The sequence below is a fragment of the Cimex lectularius genome, unplaced genomic scaffold (assembly GCF_000648675.2).
Source record: "Cimex lectularius strain Harlan isolate CLEC.00 unplaced genomic scaffold, Clec_2.1 scaffold7, whole genome shotgun sequence".
NCBI classification, from domain to species: Eukaryota; Metazoa; Arthropoda; class Insecta; order Hemiptera; family Cimicidae; genus Cimex; species Cimex lectularius.
The window spans coordinates 3,673,574-3,697,109 of NW_019392731.1; the positions used below are offsets into that span (position 1 = coordinate 3,673,574).

General features: G+C 32.9%; 1 protein-coding gene across 2 annotated transcripts in view; it reads left to right on the plus strand.

Moving 5' to 3' along the window:
- The window catches only part of LOC106668588 (lachesin-like), an 88,493-nt gene that overhangs the window by 36,121 nt on the left and 28,836 nt on the right, over nt 1–23,536 (plus strand). The window lies entirely within an intron of this gene.

Sequence of the window (23,536 nt, forward strand, 5' to 3'; positions counted from 1 at the left end):
ATCTTTTTATGTAAGGTTTTGTTTGAAATGAAAAAGCTAGTGTCACGAGCGAGATTCGAACCCATGATCTTCGGCTAAATACGCCGCTGCTCTAACCACTTAAGCTATCGTGACTTCGATCCACTCGGACATCAACTCTCCAACACAACCTACAACCTTTCGAATTTTCCCTCTTTTTGGCATTTTTTAAATGTCGTGTAATCAGTATTCGATTCTCGGCGACATATGAAGTGGCCAAGGAAAGCTGTTAGTGAATTTATGCTTCGTTTTACTTATAAAATATATTCAGTTTAGTAGTCTATTGACCAAATAACTTCTTTCAATTACTCTAGCTCTACTACTAGCTCAAATGGTTAGAGCAGCTGCGAATTTAGCCGGTTCGAATCCCTCTCGTGAAACTAGTTTTTTCATTTCAACCAAAACCTTACATAAAAATTATTTGAAAGAAGTAATTTGATCAATAAACCACTAAATACAACGTACTATTTTGGAAATTTGGGGTTTTTTGAGTATAGGAGTATATGGCGTCTAAAGTGTTAATTACATGACGAGATTTTTATAAATCTCATGTCGCAATTGACTACCAAAGAAGTTCTGTCATGTTTGTGTTGTACGTGGTCAATAAATAGGTCATTCCGACCGTCTTTTTGAAAACTTATTATGATTCAAATATGAGAAAAACGGGACCAATTCCCTGTGGCGCACCTCTCAAAGCTTTATCAGGCAGGGTTATCGGAAGTACGAAATTTGTTATTTAGATCCTTTTACGTTATACAGAAAGAGCCTATAGATTTTATAAAGTATCAAACGCTTTTAAGCTTTAGTTATTTCTTTTACATCTGGATTAAAACACGACATTTAATCAGGTGAAAATGAGGGATGAAAGTTGATCTAAAAAAATAAATAAAAATTTCATTCCTGAGTGTTTATAATAAAGATTTCACATTGGTGATAAAATCTTTATTGAATATATAATGGTGGAACTAGTTTAACAGTTGGTTGAGAAAAAAGGAACGATACGACCAGGGAATAACAAAGTGTTTTTATTGTTGACGTTTTGTCGATTATATCACAATCACCACCTAGAACCCAAGAAAATACCTAGTTTTCCTTGTAGGAAATAGTTTGCACGTAAGTATTTTTTTTTTCTACGGTTGGCTTAATGCTTGCAAGGCAGACACGGAATCGGAACTTGCGGTTGCATTTTCCTAAAAGTCAGTCAGTTGTGGTCTCACGTTATCAATATATTCACTAATTTCGTGGTCCGCTTGACCAATCTCGCTCGTGCCATTGACTTTTTTATCTCAACTAAAAACCTTAATTAATTGTAATATATTAATTGGTCAAGCGGACCACGAAATTAGTGAATTTAATGAATTAACGGAAGTACACTTCACTAAAGCTCTCCGTCGCCATTTCATTGTCGTCGAGAATCCAAACCGATTACACGACATTTAAAAAATGGCAAAAGGAGGGAAAACTCAGAAGGTGGGGTTGAGATGGGGAGTTGATGTCCGAGTGGACCGAGGTCACGATAGCTCAGGTGCTAGAGCAGCGGCGTATCTAGCCGAAGGAAGTGGGTTCGAATCCCTCTCGTGCCATTAACTTTTTTTCATCTCAACTAAAAACCTTAATTAATTGTAATGTATTAATTGGTCAAGCGGACCACGAAATTAGTGAATTTAATGAATTAACTGAAGTACACTTCATTAAAGCTCTCCGTCGCCATTTCATTTGTCGTCGAGAATCCAATCCGCTTACACGACATTTGAAAAATGGCAAAAAGGAGGGAAAATTCAGAAGGTGGTGTTGAGATGGGAGGTTAGTGTCCGAGTGGATCGAGGTCACGATAGCTCAAGTGGTAGAGCAGCGGCGTATGTGCCGAAGATCATGGGTTCGAATCCCGCACGTGCCATTGACTTTTTTATTTCAACTAAAAACCTTAATTAACTTTTATCAATATATGTATTTATCATAGTAAAAAATAATTAGTTTAGTCATTTCGTCAAGCCCTAATTGTCTTCAAGGATAAAATACATCGGACAGGAGTGCAAGAATAATCGGCAACGATAGGTCAAAGTTTATTTATTTCATTTTATGGATAGATTTTGAGCCAAATAGTAAAGGTTGCTCTAGGCACAGTCCTAATCTGGATCATTAAAATAATGTTCAAATTGTTAAACAAATAAGTGTTTATTCATAGGTAAAGAAAAACAGTCGCATGTCGTTATTTTTCGTGGGTCGGTTTATGAAAAAAAAGTGTCTCGTAGACCAATGGTATGGTGTGGTAATGAGGTTACTAGGAAGCGGGGATTGTGCTCCCCAGGCATTGAAGCCTTCTGGCTTATTGTACATTCCTAGTTCCCTATTTCAGTACAAGATGTTTTCTCAGGTGCCAGTGACCGGTTGGTAGACCTACCACTCCTCTAAGTCTAGCCTTTTCCGATTGCAGCAGTGAGTTTGCCAATTTTGGTGAGGGTTGTTTTCTCAGAAGTTTACTGTGTCTAGCATCGCTAGAGTTTAACCTGTTTTCTTTTTATTTGTTTGGAACCATTCTGCGATGGAGGATTCTATTTTTGTTATTGTTATCCCAGGTATAGGTTCGGGACCTATGTGTGGTCTTGCAGATCCTCGTCTTGCCAGTGTGTCTGCTTCTCGTTACCCAAAATTCCTCTGTGCCCTGGCAAACAGAATAGCATCAGGTTGTATTGTTTCCCCAGGTGTTGGATGCATTTACTGATTAATTTTGATGTAATTTTTTACATGCTTTATTGGTTTTTTAGCTATCAGATCTTATGAGGATTTTTTTGCTAGTGTAACCTCTTTTAAGGCACAAGCGTTGATGGGATGTATTTCTGCTTGAAAGATTGAAGTATACTTCCCTCATGTTTTAGGCTTGTGTAGAAAATGCCTGATACGATTCCTTCGTTTGTTTCGGAGCGATATCATTGCATCTGATCCTCTCCTGTGTCCTTCCTCTCCTTTATAGTCAGTTGAGTCTTTTCTTATGTTTTTTTAAGAGGGTTCGCAACAGCAGAGGTTATATCAACCTTCGGAGTGATGATGTTTTTGAAAAAATGCCCATTTTTTGCGCATGCCTTTACCTTACAGTGATGAGCGCCGTGTCAACGCCTAAACGGCAGCGGCCACCGACGACCCGTCGTTGAGACTTTATAGCATGGTGTAAAGAATGCTTCCATGACCATAAAGCCAGTCCCCCATTTCTATGAATGGGTGTCTGATTTTGTTAATTATTTTCCATAACACACCATACAAAACTACCAACGAGAAAATGACTAGAATGATGATAATATAAATTTCTGTTTAATTAATTAATTTTATGAAATAACTTTCAGTCAAGAAACCCTGGTTTAGTTAAATTTATGAGCATAAAAATAATTTTTAAACTTTTGACAATATAATTGTTAATTATTGGTGAATAATGGGTTTTCTCTACTCATAACAATTTTCGGAAGTGAAATATAGCTTACATATATAATAGTATTGCTGTAGAACTTTTGCAGTCACAAATAAGCATAATGTTCCATGTATCTTCTAGGGCGATCATGCAAATGTTGCATCGTGTTGCTCGACCTGCGTGATCGAAAACCCTTCTCCATCTCCAGACATGAAACGTTGCCCTTAGTTTCCAAATCGCTCTACGTCTTTTTTCACTTCAGATCTGCTATTTCCTTCTTTCATCACCCGATATTGAATTTCCTCGCGATTTTTGTAATACCGCCCGTTTAAATGCGAGCCGGGCGAGAAGAGTCGAAGAGGCGGATAAAAGGAATATAAAATTTAACACCAATTTTCATTTTTCCATCTACTCGGTATTAGTGTGGTAAAACAATATTGGCCAATGCATTCGAACTGTGGGTCGACTGAAACGTTTATCGTATTGTAATAATTAAACAATTAAGCGCAAGAAAGAAAAGGCTGTAATGACTTGTGTTTTTATCTAATGATAATTGTTTTCAGTTCGAGACAAAATTAATGGTTTTGTGCCAATTTATCAATCCTGATTTTATTTTTACTTGTTTGTTTAAAAAAAAGTGTAATCTTTTTTCACCGTTAAACTAGTTTTAGTCTAAAATGTCATCATGCACCCATATATTTAAATTTATATTAATTCTTTAAAATCTTCAAGCTCAAAACTGGAAATAAACTTTTTCAATTTAATAAAAGGGACATGACTTAATGCTATATTGTGTTTAGGAAAAGCGTGAAGTCGTTGTATCTATTTATAAAAGGGCATGGATTAAAAGTTAGTCTCATTGTTAGTTTCATCTCGGTTCCTCAACCGCGAAATGGAGCCTTAATCTTAGATACTCTTAAACCCTACCCTCAAGAAGTTAAAGGTTAACTTTCTCTAGGTGCTTAAGACTTATTAATCTTTTTTTGTGTAGAAGCAGTCAGGAATTACGAAACTAGTTTACGAGTCTTCCAGAGTATAATGCACAGCCGTTACAAAAAGTTTGTAAAAAGGTCATTTTAATTAGTTTCGGTTAATTTGTACGAACCTTTATTAATATTAAATTAACCAGATTAACACTTATACAGCTAAAAGCAATAATGTCTTTATTATACTTATACAAAAGGGCGAAAGTTTAGTGATGTAACTAGAATTGATTAACAAAATATCTTAAGAGAATCAGGGCCTTGATAAAAAAAGGTAAATATTTCTATCAAGCCACCAAACATGGAGGGTGACTTGTACGACTTCCAAAATTTGTTTATATATTGAAAACTCCTTTCATACGATACAACTACACAATTAGCGTAATACACTCTGTTAAATAAATGAAAGTTTTGTTCTCCGAGGTAGATGAAAATGTGGATCAGTAACTTTTAATCTTGCAAATAAAAATTTTCATATATCTCAAAATACAATCTTAACGGACTACAAAAAATTGATTTAATGCACAATTATTACTGATTTTTTTGACAACGCATTTAAATCATAAAGTGGAGAATTATTTATTGTTGCACGATGGAAAAAAAATATTCGATTTGTTGTTTAAAAGTACTTATTTTTGCGTTAACAATGCTAACCAACATGACGGGACAAACATTTGGAATATCAAAATAAACGGCTAGAATGTAAGATTACTAAAAAAGAAAAAAAAGAAAAAGAAGCTGAATACTCCGATTTTTTTCGAAAACACGCGTACCGCATACTAGCATTCTAGTTTTCGTACTGTTTTTTCTTTGTATGAATGACCTGCCAGAAATGGAAAACATAAACAAACTAACATTTTTCTACGACAAAGCTGAGCCCTCAGGGAAAAATGTATCTATACATCTCACGATTTGCGAATAATTATCGATACATTTATGAATCGACTACAAATGGAAATCAATAGAATCCGTGAAGTAATCTGAAAGATTGAAACAAACAAACAGAACAATTCTGAAAAAACAACAACACCAGAATAATCCGATTTGTACAAAAACGAGGCGTACTACAAGGTTACATCTTCGGTTCCGTAGTGTACTTGTGGGTACAAGTGACCTACTGCAGAAAGAATAACTATCGCATCGTTTGTCGATATGTCCTCTCAGTGGAAAAATGTATCGACACATCTAATAACGGTCTGCAGATGAGACTTAACAGCTTCTACGTCCTGACATAGATTAAAATAAAGTACCAAAAATCCGTACATAACAACTTCTAAAAAAAAGAATATTAGTGGACAAATTATTTTCTACTGTAAAGCAATACTATCGCAGAATTCAAAGTTTTATTAAGGCATATCGCTAGTTTTGATTTAATTGAAAGAACACATAAAAAAAGGAAACCATTTTACATCAATGTCTTGTCTACAATATGGATTATAATCTCCCAGCCTCCTTTTTTCAAAGTTAATTATTTTGTTAGCAACTTTCAATTTGTACATAGCAATTTATTAACGAGAATATGGTAAGAATTTTTCAATTCCGAATCTCGCCCATGTCTTCTTAAAGAGCTGTTTATTTTCAATAATAGATTTGACTGGTTACGTAAAACCTGATATTTCTTCTTAAAACTTATTATTTTAATGGGTGTAGTTTGATGAAGTCATTATTATATCAAGCACAAATTATAAAGCTACTTTAAAATTCAACTAAAACTTACAATGAACGGTTTTGTTCTTCTTGACCTTTTGTTTTATAAGCTTTAACAAAAATATATTTTATAATATTTTTAAATTTACAAATTCAAGCTAATAGTCGAATGTTGTAAAATATATAAAATATAAACTAACTATAAAACTGTACATAAAATACTTAAACTGTTGAAAGCATAAAGAAGAACATAAAATTACCAAAATATATAACGGGGAAATTTTTCATTTACAACATTATATTTTTTTTTGCTTTTCAACAACATTTTATACAAACATTGCATTAAATAAATATACGTTTAGTATATTTCCTTTATGCTAAATATTAATTGGTGAGTAGAAAAGATAGTTAATGGAGAAACATGACATAATGTGGGACATTACATAATGAAAAAATTATGAGTTTTGTATTTATGGACATTGAACCTTATAATAAACTATAGGAATACACTTCAGGACATGAAATCATATTATTTCATAATAATAATAAATTGCAGAGAAAAACACAGTGGACCTTAGTTATTCTTGTTTCTGGAGTATCAATATTCAGAACAGACTATATAAGATCATAGTTTCAATTAAAAGGGTGTTTAAAAAAACTTTTACAGTACTTTAAGACAGTAATACAGTACAATTATAGCATTTTAAACGTAGGTACGTTAGATTTCCGTCTCCGTTAAATTTTCTAGATTTTAGAGACAATTTTTCTAGATTTCCGTACGATACATGCATTGGATTATAAGTCTTCATTTGTTTTAATCATAGTCAATAATCCGCGAGTGGAAGCATACAAATCCGGGCTTACTATTTCAAATAATTCAGCACGTGCAGCAACAGCTATCCGATCGATTCTCACTTTGATAGCTGCTGTTTCCAACATCAAAAAGTTCGAACCGAAACGCACAATTTTCCTTTCCTTTAATGCCCAATTCACCATTTTATTTTATCAGATCAAAGATACAATTTCTTTTGCACAATGACATTCTTTTTTAGCATAACCTATTAATTTAAATTTACCATAACTAAACCTATTTATTATAAAATATAATTAGAATTATTTATTATAGAATTATAATAAAATCTATTTTTTTAAAATTCATAAAATTTAGAGAAAATTTTTTCATTTTTTCATATTTTGGCTCATTAACAAATTTGCTAAATAGATAAATATTTTACAATTTCAAACCATCTCCATTATGTATAATAAAATTTAATATTAAATTTGTTTTTAAATTTTTAACGCTATTCGGTAGTAAGCGGTTGTACTTAATATATCGGTTTCCATCTGATTTGACCTCAACATGTTTACATATTTCGGCTCATGAACAAATTTGCTAAACAGATAAATATTTTGCAATTTCAAACCATCTCCATTATATATAAAATTTAATATTAAATTTATTTTTTAATTTTTAATGCTATTAAGTAATAAGGGTTTATGCTTAGTATATCGGTTTCTATCTGAATTGACCTCAATATTACTGGTCGATAAAGATAAGTCTTCCTTCTTTAAGCCCATAATGACGATTGAGGATAGAACGCAGAATTGTGGATTAATATATATTAAAAAAAAGGGAAAAAGAAAAGTAAGAATTTTTGTAACTATCTTTCTATAAACTCTTCACTACATCAAAGAGGAGATACACCGAGAAGATTTGATTAAAAAAATATTTAATAAAATAATGGCGGTTTATTATTGCTATTATTATTATACTACTATCGTACAACTATATTATACTATACATATAACTATATTATTGTTATAATGCTATTTCTCCGTTGGCCTTGGTATTTTTTGATGAAACCTATTGAACAGAAACAGTAAATCATTTTTATTACATATTTTATTTATTTCTTTTTACGTTATATCAATACGCTATGTACAAATTGCGGGGAATCAAAAATATTGCAATTTACAGAACAAAAGTTTTATTAACATTAGAAATAATTCAATTAATACAACAATATATATATATATCNTGTGTGTGTGTGTGTGTGTGTGTGTGTATGTGTGTGTGTGTGTGTGTATGGGGGGGGGAATGTGATTCTATGAACAGATAGGGCACTCTCAACACGACACACAATTATGACACATCTACACAGAAAACAAACACTTTGAGTCCTGAAGATGATCTCAATAAAGATTGAAACGGTGACACGATAAAGAAAATGTTTTTATAAACCTAGGTCACACCAGACCGCATCTCACTATCTCCAAATAATCTGGAATAATATTAAAATTTTCAATTATTGGCAATAATCGTCGGAGAATTTCTTTTTGTAGAATTTTGGCAAGGATAAAAAGGAGACTAATGAGTCGGTAGGAACTTGGAAGGTCAAATGGTTTATTTGGCTTACGAATCATTTTAATTATAGAGAATTTCCATTGCAATGGAAAATATGTGGTCCTTAGTACAGCGTTGTATATGTACGCTAATTATAGCATATGTAAGTTACTCATACTAATAAGTGGCCAAGTCTGAATTTAATAATTAATTAACAATAGAAAGCAATTGAAATTTTTTTTGAAATATATTTGATTGAAAAAAACATAAAAGAAAAGCTACTGATGACTTTTTAAATTTTCTCTTTAACCCTATCTTTATGGGGTAGAAAGGGATGTAATGTTAAATTATCCCCTGTTAGGCGTATAACGGTATGGTAATATCATTATGCATAAGAGGAATTTCCCCGATGCGGACGAAGCACAAGCATGGACAGTAAGAAGTACCGTTTGGTAGTAATTAGAAATCCGTTCCAAGTAAAATCCTTAATAGTGAGTTGATTTGAGAATTAGGGTGTTGGTAATTGAAGATGTCCCAGAGGGAGCTCGTGGATTTACTCCCAACCTGATGCTCTCCTGGACCCTCGCCAAGCCTTTTCCATAGTAATTACAAGAACGGCTCCCGCCTACCGACTCAACATCATTGCACGCTTGGCATTTAGACGAGATCTCAATTAACCGCCTCCATCTTCTATAATATCCTTCGTAAATTGCCCGTTACAAATTTTTGGATGGAATCTTTATGAGGCGGGCTAAAGTTCAACATGCAGCAACTTTTTTGAGGCGAAATAAATTCTAATTAGTCCCTATTATTTACGGTCTTTATGTCGAGACAAATTACAGCCTTCCTTAACATGTTGTAACTGAGAAAATATTTATCTTTGAACAATTAAAACCAGAAATAATTAGTATTCTATAATGTAATCGATATCCAGGTTAAACTCGCTCCCTCTTGCCAACTTTTGTACCAGCGGATTAATCTATATTTAGATACCATATAAATGATTTTAAAAACAAATAGTACACCTTTTCATATTTACACTTCTAGTTAATCAATACACTTTTTGAACAATTAAAACAAAATGTTAAATAATGAAATAAATATATCCAGTTTTTAATATTGTTATTACTTGGAAATTTACTCACTTGACATGTTTATATCATTTCTAAGTAATTGAATACTTAATGTATTTAGTAATTAAATACTCAACTCTTTTAATTAAACCATTTTACATTGAATTTTAATAAATAACGCGTACAGTATACTTTACGGAATTATTTTAGCATTATTTGCTTTTAATGATTTATTCGTACTCCTGGGTTTGCCATTTTTTTAATGGTTCACATTAATTATCATTAAAAATTAACTATTTGTATTGCATCACGTTTGATATCTACGTTTAACTTGCACCTCTCTTCCCTGCTTGTGTACAAGAGGTTTTGTTTAAAGTGTTAGATGTGTCGACCACGTTTTTACTCACGAATAACTCTGATCTAGTAGATCCGGATAAAAAACAACAAAAACAAATTCCATTGTTATCTGCCAACAGTAAATAGTTGGCAGATAACAATTGAATTTGTTTTTTCATTCAGACCATACATAGATCCAGATTATTATAGCAGTTTGATATTTACATTAAAAAAATAATGCGGGACTCATATTGTTTGCTATAATGTAATAAAGATTAACAAGCTAAACAATTAATGCAACAATAAAATATAACAAATTTTTCCAACAGTTTGTACAAGTAATGTCTTTATTTTTACAGTCACAAATTGGCTTTTTTAAGGATTTCTGTTTTTGTTTATAATTTGATCTTATTGATTGCACAATTAAAACCAAAAGCAATTATTGCTATATGAAATATTCACAATAAACTAACTCTTGACTTTCCAAATTGTTAAAATACAGTTTGCAATAGCTTTTAGTGGTTTGTGGTGCTGTAACACTAATCTTCATGAAAAATGTTACACATTTTGAAAGTTTTTATTTTATTTTTATTAATTGTTGTTTTGTGAAATTTATTCCAGAAGTTCATACGGTCTAATTAGGGTCTTGTATAATGTTAATTTTTCGGTACATTTTCATGGGTTTTAGTCTTTTTTTAAAGTGTTAGTTCCATGTAAGACTCTTCTCCAAGTAGAACAGAAAATAGCGAATTTGGTTGGGATTACTTCACTTTCTATGTTCACTGTTTGGTAAATTAGTCTTCTGAGTGAGTACTTGGAGGCACTTTTTTTCGTTTATGGTTAGGGATGGTATGCGCCAGTCTGTAATGAGGTCTCACTGTTCTTGTTTTGTTTGTACTGCAAGGGTCAGATTGGGATGGATTACGTTGTCGACAGCTAGAAATATGTAAACTGTGTAGAAGATTGGCCCTAGGATCCCCCATTCAAAAACGCCGGCCTTGGTGGTCTTGATGTTTTAAAATTCAGTGCCATTTGTCACCTTAAACCAGCGACCAAGAGGAAGGATATCAAGAAGAGATAATAGATTAGGGTCATGACATTTTTATTGGAAAAGAATACCGGTGTGTCAAATGCCGCTACATCTAGAAAAACTGTTGAGCAATAATGATTGTTTTCTAGGACAGATATCGTGTCGACTACTCGTAAACCTGTTGGACAGTTGAATAGAGGGATATAGGAACAAATACAGTGTTATGGGAGTTAATTATTTGTGGATTAGTCTTTTGAGGATGAAGTGTTCAAAAATGTTGCTAGGATTCGGGAGAAAGCTTATATGTAGGTCTGTATCGGGATGAGTCTTTGGGGGATTTGTTGAGTTCGCGAATTGAAGTTAGTAGAGAAAGTTTCAACTGGATGGGGTAAAACAAATAAACGTCGACTTGTAGCCAATACAGCGGCTCTATTTGTAAAACCTGTATGGCCGAACTGTCGTGGATTTTAATCTATTCAAGCTTCATGCAAATAAATTTTTATTTTGAGATTTTTATTCCAAGGCTAGTTTACCATATTTATTCATTTGTAACATTATATTTTTTTTACATTTACGTATTCTATCAACTTTGGCTGTGCTCTGAGATCAATAAGTTTGAAAGTATGCTCATCATAAAATATGTAAATTTTATACATAGAGGACAGTTATAAATTAACAAAAGTACTATCTAACGTTGTACCTTGTTTGACTTTATACGGTAAATAACAACACAATTTAGAGTATTTTTTGGACAAATTGAACATGTTTTGAGTGTGAAAAGAGGCTTCAATAAATCTGTTTGCTGCTTTGGATATTTATCGAAATGCTGCAAGTTAAGTTTGGGTGATAAAATCTTCAGAGGTCACATGGTGAAAAGGCACTTTTTGGGTGCCGAGTAGTGACGTGCGATACCAGTCGATATGAGTATGGTAAGTATCGAGTATTTTCTTTCGATACCGAGTAATTTTGGTATAGAATATTGTCATTTGATACAAGTACTGTATCGAATACTTTTTGTAGTGTCAGAAAATATACTCAAATAGATTTTTCATCGAGTGTTCAAGTAATATTGAATTGTTATTTTCCGTTCGAAACTTACTCATCATCAAACTGGGAATTGACTAGTTACAGTTAAGAGCGCCTACTAGCGGCATGTGTCAGCAAAGTTAATCTAGATTTTTAATTGGTAGTTGGTAACGCTGTTAATTCTGGTAATTATTTCCCGCGTCGCACCTCACACTTTCAATATCAGTAATTTCTTACAAAATATTTTGTCTTCAAGTTACACAAATGTATTCGCCTTCCTTCTCGTAGGACCTCCCAACTGTAAGACATGAGGTTATTTTACTAAGAAAACTGAATCGTTGGCATCTTGGAAACTCGGTGGGATACAGTGGGAATTCGACGTATCTTTTCAAACATTTTCTCAACTCAAACATCAATTTTCTCAAAAATCTATAACGATAAAATTGAAATATCAATTATATTGAAATGTGTTGGCAGCTTTTCCTTGTTGTTACCTCCGTACCCACTGTATGAAAAAATACTTAAAAACGAAAAAAAAACTATAATTTCTTGATTATATTAACGCATGAGCGTATTTTAACAGTCCACAATAGTAAGTTGGCCATTTATGAATAAACGAAAAAGTAGTCACCTTAGTAAGTACTCGTTAGTATCGAATAATTTCTGTCGATACTTGAGTAGTATCGAATATTTTCGGGTATCGCACGTCTAGTGCCGAGCTCTCGTGGTTTATTCGACCATTTTCAGGTCCTGTTTATTAAAAACCAAATTAACATAAATTCAACTTAATAAATATATCAACTTAATATTAAGTTACTATGTATTTGTGTTAATTTGGTTTTTAATAAACAGGCCCTGATGATGGTAGGATAAACCATCGAAAGCCCGGCACAGCCTAAAAAGTTGTTTTTGCTCTATATGACCTCTGAACAAATATCAAAGAACCTTAAATCTCTGTGTTTTTAATTAAAAATAGTCCTACCGCCATTTTTACATTGTTCTTAACTGATACACTTTATAATTTTATGCTTTTTAAATTTTTTATTTTAATTTATCTTTTAATGGAATAGGAATAATTAAAGCGAGAAAGAATAAAATAGCAAATTTTTTATATTAAAATAAACACGTTTTTATAATTCTGGTTTGTATCAGAAAATATAATACAAACTTTGATACTCGCAGGATTGCCACATATTGAAATTTGTTCATTTTTATTATCGATGGACATTTCATTCACAATCTCTCTTTGATCGCTTTGTTTTTAAATATAAAACGACTTTTATGTTGTCAAAATAATTTTTTTTATCAGGCTCATCTCCGGCTAACAGAATGAAGGTTTCGAAGCTGTAAATATGTGCGTAGCTTTATGTATTATATTTGTAATATAAAGTATTATTATGAAATAGTTTTATTTTTTCATTTAGAAAAGAATCCAAGAATATTTTCGTTCAAATCATGTTTCAAAAACAAAAATCTACGTTGCCATATTAAATATTGTTACGGGACACCATTTGGGGGTTGGATTACAAGGGAGGATGATTGAGACGACCCATTGTGATGAAGAGCTTAATAACCTGACTCATGACAGTCGATTAATTATCGAGGCCTTCTCCCACATATTGTACAGTTGTTGCACATGTGATACGCCTAAGGTAAAATCTAACATGGCTTCGAAGCGAAATTGTAATTTTAAATAACACATTTTCCTTTTACAAATTGGGATTTTATTAATACAAGACAAACATAAGGATAGAAGAACGGTAATAAAGGAAAATATGTAAAAGATTTCACTACACAGTAATGTTATTACATTTTAATAACACAGAAAAGTAGTTCCGACAGGAAACAACGCAATTTCCCAATTAACTAAGAAGTGGGGGTTGAGGCAGTGAAAAAAACGATGCATTGTTAATTAGCCATCCCAGTGTGAAAATGTGGTTTCTTAGATAAAAAGTAAACAAGCCTCTATTAATACTGTTTAAATTAACAGCCGTAATATTTTATTCTTCGAGATAAATACGAAAAATTATTGACTCTTTCTTAGAATTTAATAGAAGGTCAATAGGTCAAGTTAAATAACCTAACCTATGCTACAACTGATAACTTAGTAACATACCATGAATTTTTATTATGAAATGTAAATGCTTCATTGTTCGAGGAATTTGCGAATTCTAAAATATTCCCGATTTTAATTAATAAGGGGATGAAATATTTGCTCTCTGAGTATTCACGATACATGGCGTAATAAAAAATAAATACAAAGAGTAAATTGATTTGTTTCGAATGTTCTAGAAGGCTCTCACGATTATTAAAGTTATTTTACATACAGACATAATGTTTTATTTGGCCAAGAGAATTTTTTATTTTTACCTTTTCTGTCAGAAGTAATTAGCTATTTCATAAATGAAACTTTACATAATTTGTTTAAATAATACATTTTCTTATTTATTTAATTAATTTTATTTAATTACTACTATATTTTATGGCTAAGAAAATACTTTTTATAACTTTTAAAATATGAAAATACTGTTTTCTAACAATCAATTCTGCTATATTCAGTAATTAGAGATTTTGTAAATCTTATTAATAGAATTGTGTTTGTATTTTCTTAACTTCTCAGTTTTTCTTATTCAGTAAATTATTTTCAACCTGAAACATTTACTTGCAAATTCAATTGACCGCTGGGTCTTTTTAATTTTATTGGGTCCATTCCGAGTCGACATTCTCATGCCGATATTGACCCGACCAGGTCACGTTTAGCCGTAACAGTGGATTGGATAAAGGATTTTCGATTGGGATCACCACGGTTATCTGTTCTTTTTAAAACAACAAAGCTTCCCTGAACGAACGAGAGGTGTTGTGACGACAGCAAGCCGAAATAATTTAATTTATCCACTTGATACCAAAAAATTCCTAACTTGATGAATTTCTGATAAAACCATTTTTTTGATTGTTGATTGAGCCTTGCGGTTTTTGAAAAAAGTCTCGAAACTTATACAATTGAAATAATTGCTATATTGTTAAAATGTCTTAGGATTAAAGTTTTTTTATATGTAAAGTCCAAAAAGGATTCATTCCTAAGATAATACATTCAGCTAATAAAAATAAACACAAAATAAAACGTAAGCGTTAAACTAAAATGTAACTATAACATTAATATTTACTGTTAAAATGCAGGATTACCACTAGTTAACCTTTTCAGTTGAATTAGTCAGTAAATTATAAATTAAACCTGTAAAACGTCGGTTTCTCTGAAAGAACGAATCAGCGATATTTGATAAGTCATAACTTGATATATGAAAATTCCCAAGAAAGAGTTTAAAAGTAACATCGGACACAGAATATTCAAATAAAAGAAGGAGGCCTACCTAGGAGTAACAACAATATATGAGCAAACCAGAAACTATTATTACTAACTATTAAAGGTTTGATGATAATCAAGCATTGCACTGCTTTTCTTTTTAAGTCTATCCAATCACGATTGATAGGAAATCAAACAACATTTGCAAACTCCACATGGTTTCTAAGCAGAGATTTCATTAGTGAAAGAGTATCACTGCAAAAGGATTATTGAAATCCAGTCATTATTTTTGTAAAAGAAACATTCTTGACTTTCTCAATAACATCCCCATCCATAGAATTGCAAAACTTATCAATACTAAAACCTGCAGCTCCATGGTTGGGGAAGTTAGATTTTCATTTACCACCGAAAAAGTACTCAATTTTCAAATTTTATTGGCACATGTCTTCTTCACGTGGAGTCAAGTTTTCCTGATGAAGACCACAACACTCACACGGTCCACCCTCTTAATTTTTAAATCATCGCAGGAGACCAACAATGGTTGGCGACTCCCCTCAAGATATACAGTGTATAAATGTAAATAACTCCATTTACGAGATGCATATTTTATTAATACAGGTAGTATAAATAATAAAAAATCATCAGCAAGCAGTATTACATCACTATTTTTAATGAAACTTGTGGTACCTTTAAAAATGATTATAAATTAGATTCATCTGATAGGCAAACCCAATATTTGACTAGATAATCTTTTAATTATTTCCCATCTTAAATTGTAATAAATGTAGTACTCGATATGAACTATTATTTAACTAAACTACTTGAGGATAGATAGTGTACTCCGTATTTCAACGACGCTCTCACTCCACACATTCACGCTAATAAATACATTTACTCTTTACACACAATTGGGTACACAACTGTATCTTTATTATGTACAAAATAACATCCCTGTTTGCTCCGTTAATTGGGTGGCATTCATTGAATTGCAACCCTTTCATTAGGTGGTATACATCGAGACACCTTTCTCTATATGCCGGACACATCATAGGCTTTGACCCAAAAGTATGTGTGTCAATCTGGCATGTCCTATACTTAATCGGGTGAGGATGACCATTGTTCTACCGGTCAGATTGGACCACTTATCGGTAGTTATCTTAATAAATTACAGTTTGCTAGAGGGTGGTTAAGTCGCGAGGTTGAAACGTCGTAGGCAATAGGTGTTTTTCTCCGGCGTTTGTGTGTATATATTTGCACATATTTTTAGTGACGGTTTTACAATGACTAATTGTTACAAATAAATAATAATAATAATAATAATAATAATAATAATAATAATAATAATAATAATAATAATACATTGAATGCCTGCTAATGTTTGAATAAAAGTTGTGCGTGCAAGATTTCTTTTTTCAGAGGTTTTTGAGGCTGCCGGAGCGGAAAAATGAAATGGAAGAAAATACAAATTGCGGGGGAATAAAGTGCAATGCCCAAAATCGCAATTTAAATAAGAAAAATAGCTCCCTCCAAAACAAAAANAAAGTATGATTAAAGGCGAAGAAGTTTTGATTAATTTTTAAAAGAGATTTGCTAACTTATATTTTCCTCATTACTTCAGTGTTCTTCTTGTCCTCTCAAAAAGTATTATTTTACGGTAAACTAAATTGAAAATTGAATTTGATTATATGTATATATAATGAAACTGAACTGTTCAGTTTAAAATAGAATGTTTTGAAAATCAAATGATTGAAGGGTTGTTGGTTGACAGTCGTTGAGTGAGTATCGCGGTTAAAAAATGTAATATACAAATTATCAAAACTCTGGGAATTTAAATAATTGATTGTATGAATAAAATTCACAAATTCACTCCTTTAATATATTGCTATACAATAAGTATAAAAAAATTATTTAAATATAATTAAATACGGTGGTAAATACATGAATTCTATGTTGGCAATGTGTAATTTTAACTAAGACATTTGCTCTTTAGTTCAATTTTCTCTTTGTTCTTTTTTACATATAGTAATCATTCGGTCTGTTAGGCGCGTTTCAGCATTTCGTCTACTTCAAGGTGTCTATGCAATTTCTCCGAAGTTAAGTTTCTTTTATAAAGTTATTTAGTTGATTAAGTCTTTTCTTTTTTGTTTTTCCGGTCTCTCATTGTAATCACGAGTTCTTTTTTTTTTAAATTGTAGATATTGTGTTTTGAACTGTGTATAAATAAAAATACGTGTGAGTTATTATTAGTTTGAGTGTTTGTAATTTTTTTAGTGTTAAACTCGTTGTGTTTCTATGTTTCCAAATTTTTTAGCAACATTATTTTTCGCCCTTTATATACGTGGTGTAGTAATTTCATGTTAATTTGTAATATTGAAGTTTCGTAAAGGTGTTTTGTGATGTGAGCCGCGGCGTTTGATTCTCCGTCATTGTTTTTAAACAATCTTTCCATTTACCTTTTGTTTTTCCTACCGGGTCGTTATATACCAGGTTTTTTCAATTGCACTGGTTTTGTTAAGTTTTTGCATTAGTATTTTTCTGATTATGTTTGTGTCTTTAGTGCTGTTTTAATTCCTGATTTGTTGAATGGATTAGTTAGTTTCTACGTTTCTTTTCTAAAATAAGTAAATGTGATCCATTTAGTGTCTGTTTTTGTGGTATCATATTGATTTTGTGTATTTTTCTATTGGGATGATTGAGTCGGTCTGAATGGTGTCGTGCGTTGGTGTTGGCTTACTGAATGTATCAAGTTTTAGTTTGTTGCCGGTTTTAGTCGTCTAGAAATGTATACTGTTATTTTTTAAATTTATGGGAATTATATGTTTTGTGTGTGGGATTTACGTTGTAACTCACGATCTTATAAAATAAACACAACTAACAAATATTTGTCATGTAATACATAAAAGATGACGAAATGCGGAAACATACCTGACACACCAACCCTACGATAATAGGCAGGCCAAAATGGTCGATAACTACCAAATTTCATGTTCATCACATCGTTTACGATAATGAAAAAACGTAGATCTTTGTTTCTTTTACAACTGAAGGAATGAACATAATGATGTAAGCAAACATTATTGTATTACAAGGAAATACACATACATTTACAACCCCCCCCCCACCAATACACGCACACAATATTTTTTGCACCTGAACATGTCGGGCATGTTTGATTTGAACGGTCACCATCCAGGTTACAACTGGCATGTAGTCATGCCTGGACGGGTTGCGAATTAATGGATCACAAAGTTTGGTGTGAAATTTATTGTAGCAAGTAAGAGTGAGTTTTGGGACGTAGGGTCTGTTGAGATCGGAATGGATAGCATAAGAGTTACATAGAATAGATTAAATATTGTGCGATGTATTTTGGATTGGAGGAAATTTAGTTTGATAAGGTTGGAACAGTTGGCTATCCAGTATCCAGTCCAGTAAGTCCACAGGTACAAATTGCAGTGATGTGGGCAGATAGTTGTTTTTTGTCATGTAATGTCAGTTTAGATATTTTTATAAGAATTCTGTTTCAGCATTTTTTTCTTTTGAGTTTGGGCCAATTCGTTTCAATGTATATGAATTCCAGATAATTATTTTGTCAAATTAAACTCCAGTAGTATACTATTCGCTGGAGGAATCGAGAGTTTGTCGATTAAGAATGGAAACTGTGTATCGATATTTTTGATAATTTACCTTGATTATATATACTGTCGAAGCTACGGTTCAAACTATGAAGATGGGATTGGAAGTTTGGGACAAAGGTATCAAAATCAATTATGGATACGGTTGCCGTATTATCAGCATGTGCCAATAATAGAATATTGGAATGCAATGAGAGGTCAGTTGTAACGAAATAGTAAAATAAGGGAGCAAGCATGCTTCCCAGGAAGACTCTGGCTAAAATTAAAATAATAGAGTAGAAAAACGTGTCTTGCTTACTTGGACCTATAACCTTGTAGGATTGAAGTAAGATGAAGATGAGAGGGTGTCTAAACGGAAGAATACCCGTTAGCTTCCACAACCTCTCCTCTTACCCTGTCAAGTCCTGTCACAATTTTAAGAGTAATATGTTTAATGATCAATTGATAACTTATCCTCCAATGCCATCTTTTAACCTTAAATAAGAAAATGTATACGTAGGTATATAATCTGCTGTGTTAAAACACTACTACAAAGTTTTAAGCCATTTTTTCACACTATAAATTGAATATGTATTTTGTTTTTCCACTTCCACTATGCTGTAATTACTATTGGCTTATTATTTCAGAAAATGGATTTTTTTGTAAAAGATCAAACCATAGTGAACACCGTTTGTTTTGTTTAGATTTATTTAGATATTTTAGAACTCTATAAGTAATGTATTCCACCGACTTTTTATAATGAATACAAATTTCAATAATCATTTGTAAAACTCACTAAAATATTATTTAGTTTGTTACGTTTAAAAATACAAGCTATTAACTTACTTAATTTAAGTGTTGTAAAACACTGTTTTGTTTTAACGGCAATATTAAGAGAGCCGAGTTGATTGCTAGAATGAACTCTCGTTTCTCAATATGCAGACTGTCACTCATGATGTAATTTTCAATGCAAATATGATTGAAGACGTGGTGTCTTGATGAATATATGACTAAATTGCAATTCCAACTGAGATATTTTCCTTATAAGTTCAATTGTCCTATTCTCTCAACCGGTTGCATTCAATTTGAGAATTCATTCATAACAGTGAACTAAGTAGGAAAGTAGTTTCTCTATAATTTTTCAAGGAATTGTTAGAATTTTGAGATTAGGAAGAGAAAATTTTGTTCTGGAATTAAGATGTAAAACAAATAAACTTTTAAAATAATATTCTGTTTTTAAACCTCTTATAACTGTCCATCTCAGATAGTAAACAGTCCATGCTGAACCGGCATTTGGTCATTTAATGGGTCCGTCTTGACTCGTTGGTATGTTTGGATAGGTAAACAAACCAGAACAAACCCGTTAGTAAAGACCGACACAATAAGTGACCCAATGCTGTGATTACTACTGGCTTATTATTTCAGAAAATTGATTGTTTTTGTAAAAGATCAAATCACAGTGAACAACGATTGTTTTGGTAAATGTTTTAGTACGCTATAAGTAAAGTATACCATGGACATATTTTAATAAATCCGAAATTTTAATAATTAATTTTCAATGCAAATATGATTGAAGATGTGATGTCTTGATGAATATGTGACTAAATTGAAATCCCAACTGTGTATTTTCCTTATTAGTTTTTCTTCCTATTCTCTCAACCGATTGCGTTCAATTTAAGAAGACATTGATAACAGTGAACTAAGAAGTAAGTAGTTTCTGTAGAAGACCGAGCCAGGGATAGGGATAAGAGAGGCGGCCGCAAGGCCTATTGCACCTCGACCTAAATAGATCTATCGTGCTCCTGTGCTATTTATAATTCACTGGACAGCTTCAGGCTATTAACCAGCTTCACAGCTTTGCTAGCGGTTCCTTGGTGTAGGATCTTGCTTGTGGTTTTTTGTCCTTGTTGCAAGAACCTGCACCTACATAGACCTTCACAGAAACATGAAATGTGTTCTGCTTGTTTCCTCCTCTTCCTGGCAGCATCTGCACAGGGTTTCTTCTGTCTGTACTCCTATCTGGTGCATGTGCTTTCTTAAGTAGCGGTGCCCTCTCAGAGTCCAACCAGAATCCTGGCTCGGTTACGGTTGCCATCCAGTAATTCTTTTGTAAGTTTTGCGGATGATACTTCTATGAATCTCTTCGCGTGCCACAAAGCTGTGGTATTGTTCCACCAGGTTTTGGACTCATTAAGGATCCATTTTAAGATGTATTCCTTTTTGTGGCAGGCCTGCTAGCCCGCAGTAGGTTTCTGTCCCCAGAGAGTCCATGTTAGCTCCCTTTTTAGACATCATGTCAACCTTTTCGTTGCCTCTATGCCCCAAATGTCCAGGACCCGTGCCAGGGTCTGGACTTTAGTGTAGCTAAATTCCGTCAGGGCCTCCATGCATTTCCAAACACTCTCTGCCTTCGCCTCGCATGAGGTTAAGGCCCTGAGAGCTGCCTGGCTGTCAGAGTAAATTACTATCTTCCGGGAGTGTATTCCTAGCTTTTTTATTTCTCTGGCACATTGTTCAATCGCTATGATTTCAGACTGGAACACTGTAGCATACTTGCCTAGGTTTACCAACAGTTCGGCCTTGGGGTTTATCCCAAAGACCCCAGCTCCCGTACCCATGTCGGTATTGGAGCCGTCAGTATACCAGCAGGAATTTACCTTTAGTAGTGTTCCTTTGGCTCATTCTTCCCGTTCTAGTATCAGCACTTTGTACTTCTTGGTGAAGTCGTACTTTGGAGTATCAATTGGCTTACCTAGAATGGCACCTGCAGAGGCCATTCTCCTCCTTTAGTTTCCAAAGACCGACCCAATAAGCCGCCTAATGCCGGTTCAACACGAGTTCACTGACTCTAATAGACAGTTACTACTAATAGTATATTTTACATGTATTATAGATTGACTATTACAGAGTAGTTAATATGATAATTATTTATTGTTGGTATAATAGAAGGCTTCTTATAAGCAAACAGTTAAAACAATTGTTGATCTTTAGAGTTAAAATGTAAACTGACGAGTTACAGTGTGTATAACATTTTTTGTAATTTTTTCTTGAAATGGTTGGTGTGATGAACCTTTACTTTTGGATTCTCCTCCTCTCCTACCACTAAATAATTAATATTTCCCTGCTTTTTGATTATGCTGAACTCGAATTGCTGGTAAAGTTGTCCCCCGAGGGAGACAACCTTTACCGTTATGGAACTTGTCGGTGGGGATGTGTCGGTGCACAAAGAGGGTAGTTTCGGGGGGGGGATTAGGAGGCCGGCCCAGGGCGTTGGAATAATTAGGGGTTTCGAGAATAAAGAGGGTGGGGCAAAAGGGAAAGAGATTCCGGACTTCCTTAATTGCCAGGTTCTGGCCGAGCTGACAGGATCTCAATGTTTTAATCTCTTTGTTTTTTCAAGGGTAAAAAAAAGGTTTGTCAGGATTCGTTTATTGCCAGGAAAGAAAAAGCTTTGGAAAAGGATTTTTTTAAATGCGCAAATGAAAATTGCGTTTTTTTTTCTTTTAAATTTGTCAGACACTTTTTTGTGTTAGCACATCAAAAATTAATGTGACCTGTTTCTTAAATATTTATTCGATCACTTTGTGTACTTTGGCGATTACATAATTTTGTAAGACATTGATTTGCCCATAGAAAATTCCTTCAGAGAAAGCTCTCACTTTTCCATAGGGCATATAAGCGTTTTTGTTCAATTAATCATGCATTGTCCAATTTGAAATCTTTTATCGTTAAATAATGATTGCTTAACAAGAACATTTTTTCAGAATCAGAAATCCAACATGAAACAATGTGTTGTCACGAAATAGCGTTACTAGTTTTAATAAATTAAAAAAAACCACATTTTTCTTAATTATATTGGTTAGTTGGTGGACTTCATAAAAGTATAATACCGAATTGGGTCGTTTCGTTCTTAGGAAGGAACACATCGTAAAGATCCTACCTCGCCAAATGAACAGTACAAACTTTTTTCTTCGTAACTTCTGCTTTTAGAAGTAGTTTATTATGTTTAACCAATACAATTTTTTAAAATGTTTATAGATACTCCCCATTCCTTTTGTTAATATTAATTTGAATAATCTTATACATGTAATGTAGGCGCAAAGTGAAAGTTTCTGCAGTTTAATTAGTGCGTTACTAAGGATTTTAAATGAGAAAATGCGATACTGCGATCATCTCTGCTATAACTCGAGCTGGAATTATTTCTCACTAATGCTCTAAGTTAGAGGTCGTAAGCTTTCTTGAGTGTATTTTATAGTAAAAGTATCTCCATTTTAAATGATCACGTAAAACATTAAAATAATTAAAATAAAATTGCATATTTTGTGCTTAAGTAGGGAATTTTATCCTATAAAACGAAGCTTCCCAGCCTTAAGGCTTTCTCAACTTTCTCACAGATCACTAGTTCGGTTTTCGTCCTCAATATTCCACATCTCAGCTGGATCTTCGCGATGTCGGTCCCATATCCTCATTTCTTTGAGCTTAAACTGTTTCAGTGGACTTTCATAAAGTGACACATGTGTTTAATTGCTGGTATCATGAGGTATGTTGTAAAGTTGAACGTACGTGTCTTTCCAAAGACTTTGCACCTAATTCTTCCCAACTTAACAGAACGATTTTTCCGTTTTCGCCAAGAATCGGACAACTCCGAATCTTAGCCTGTGGTGCGGGAGTACCACAGGGCCGGGACTCAAACCAATTTTGACCAAAAAATAGTATTTAGAACCAATTAAGTTGTACTTATATTAGAATATGCTAAATTTTATCTTT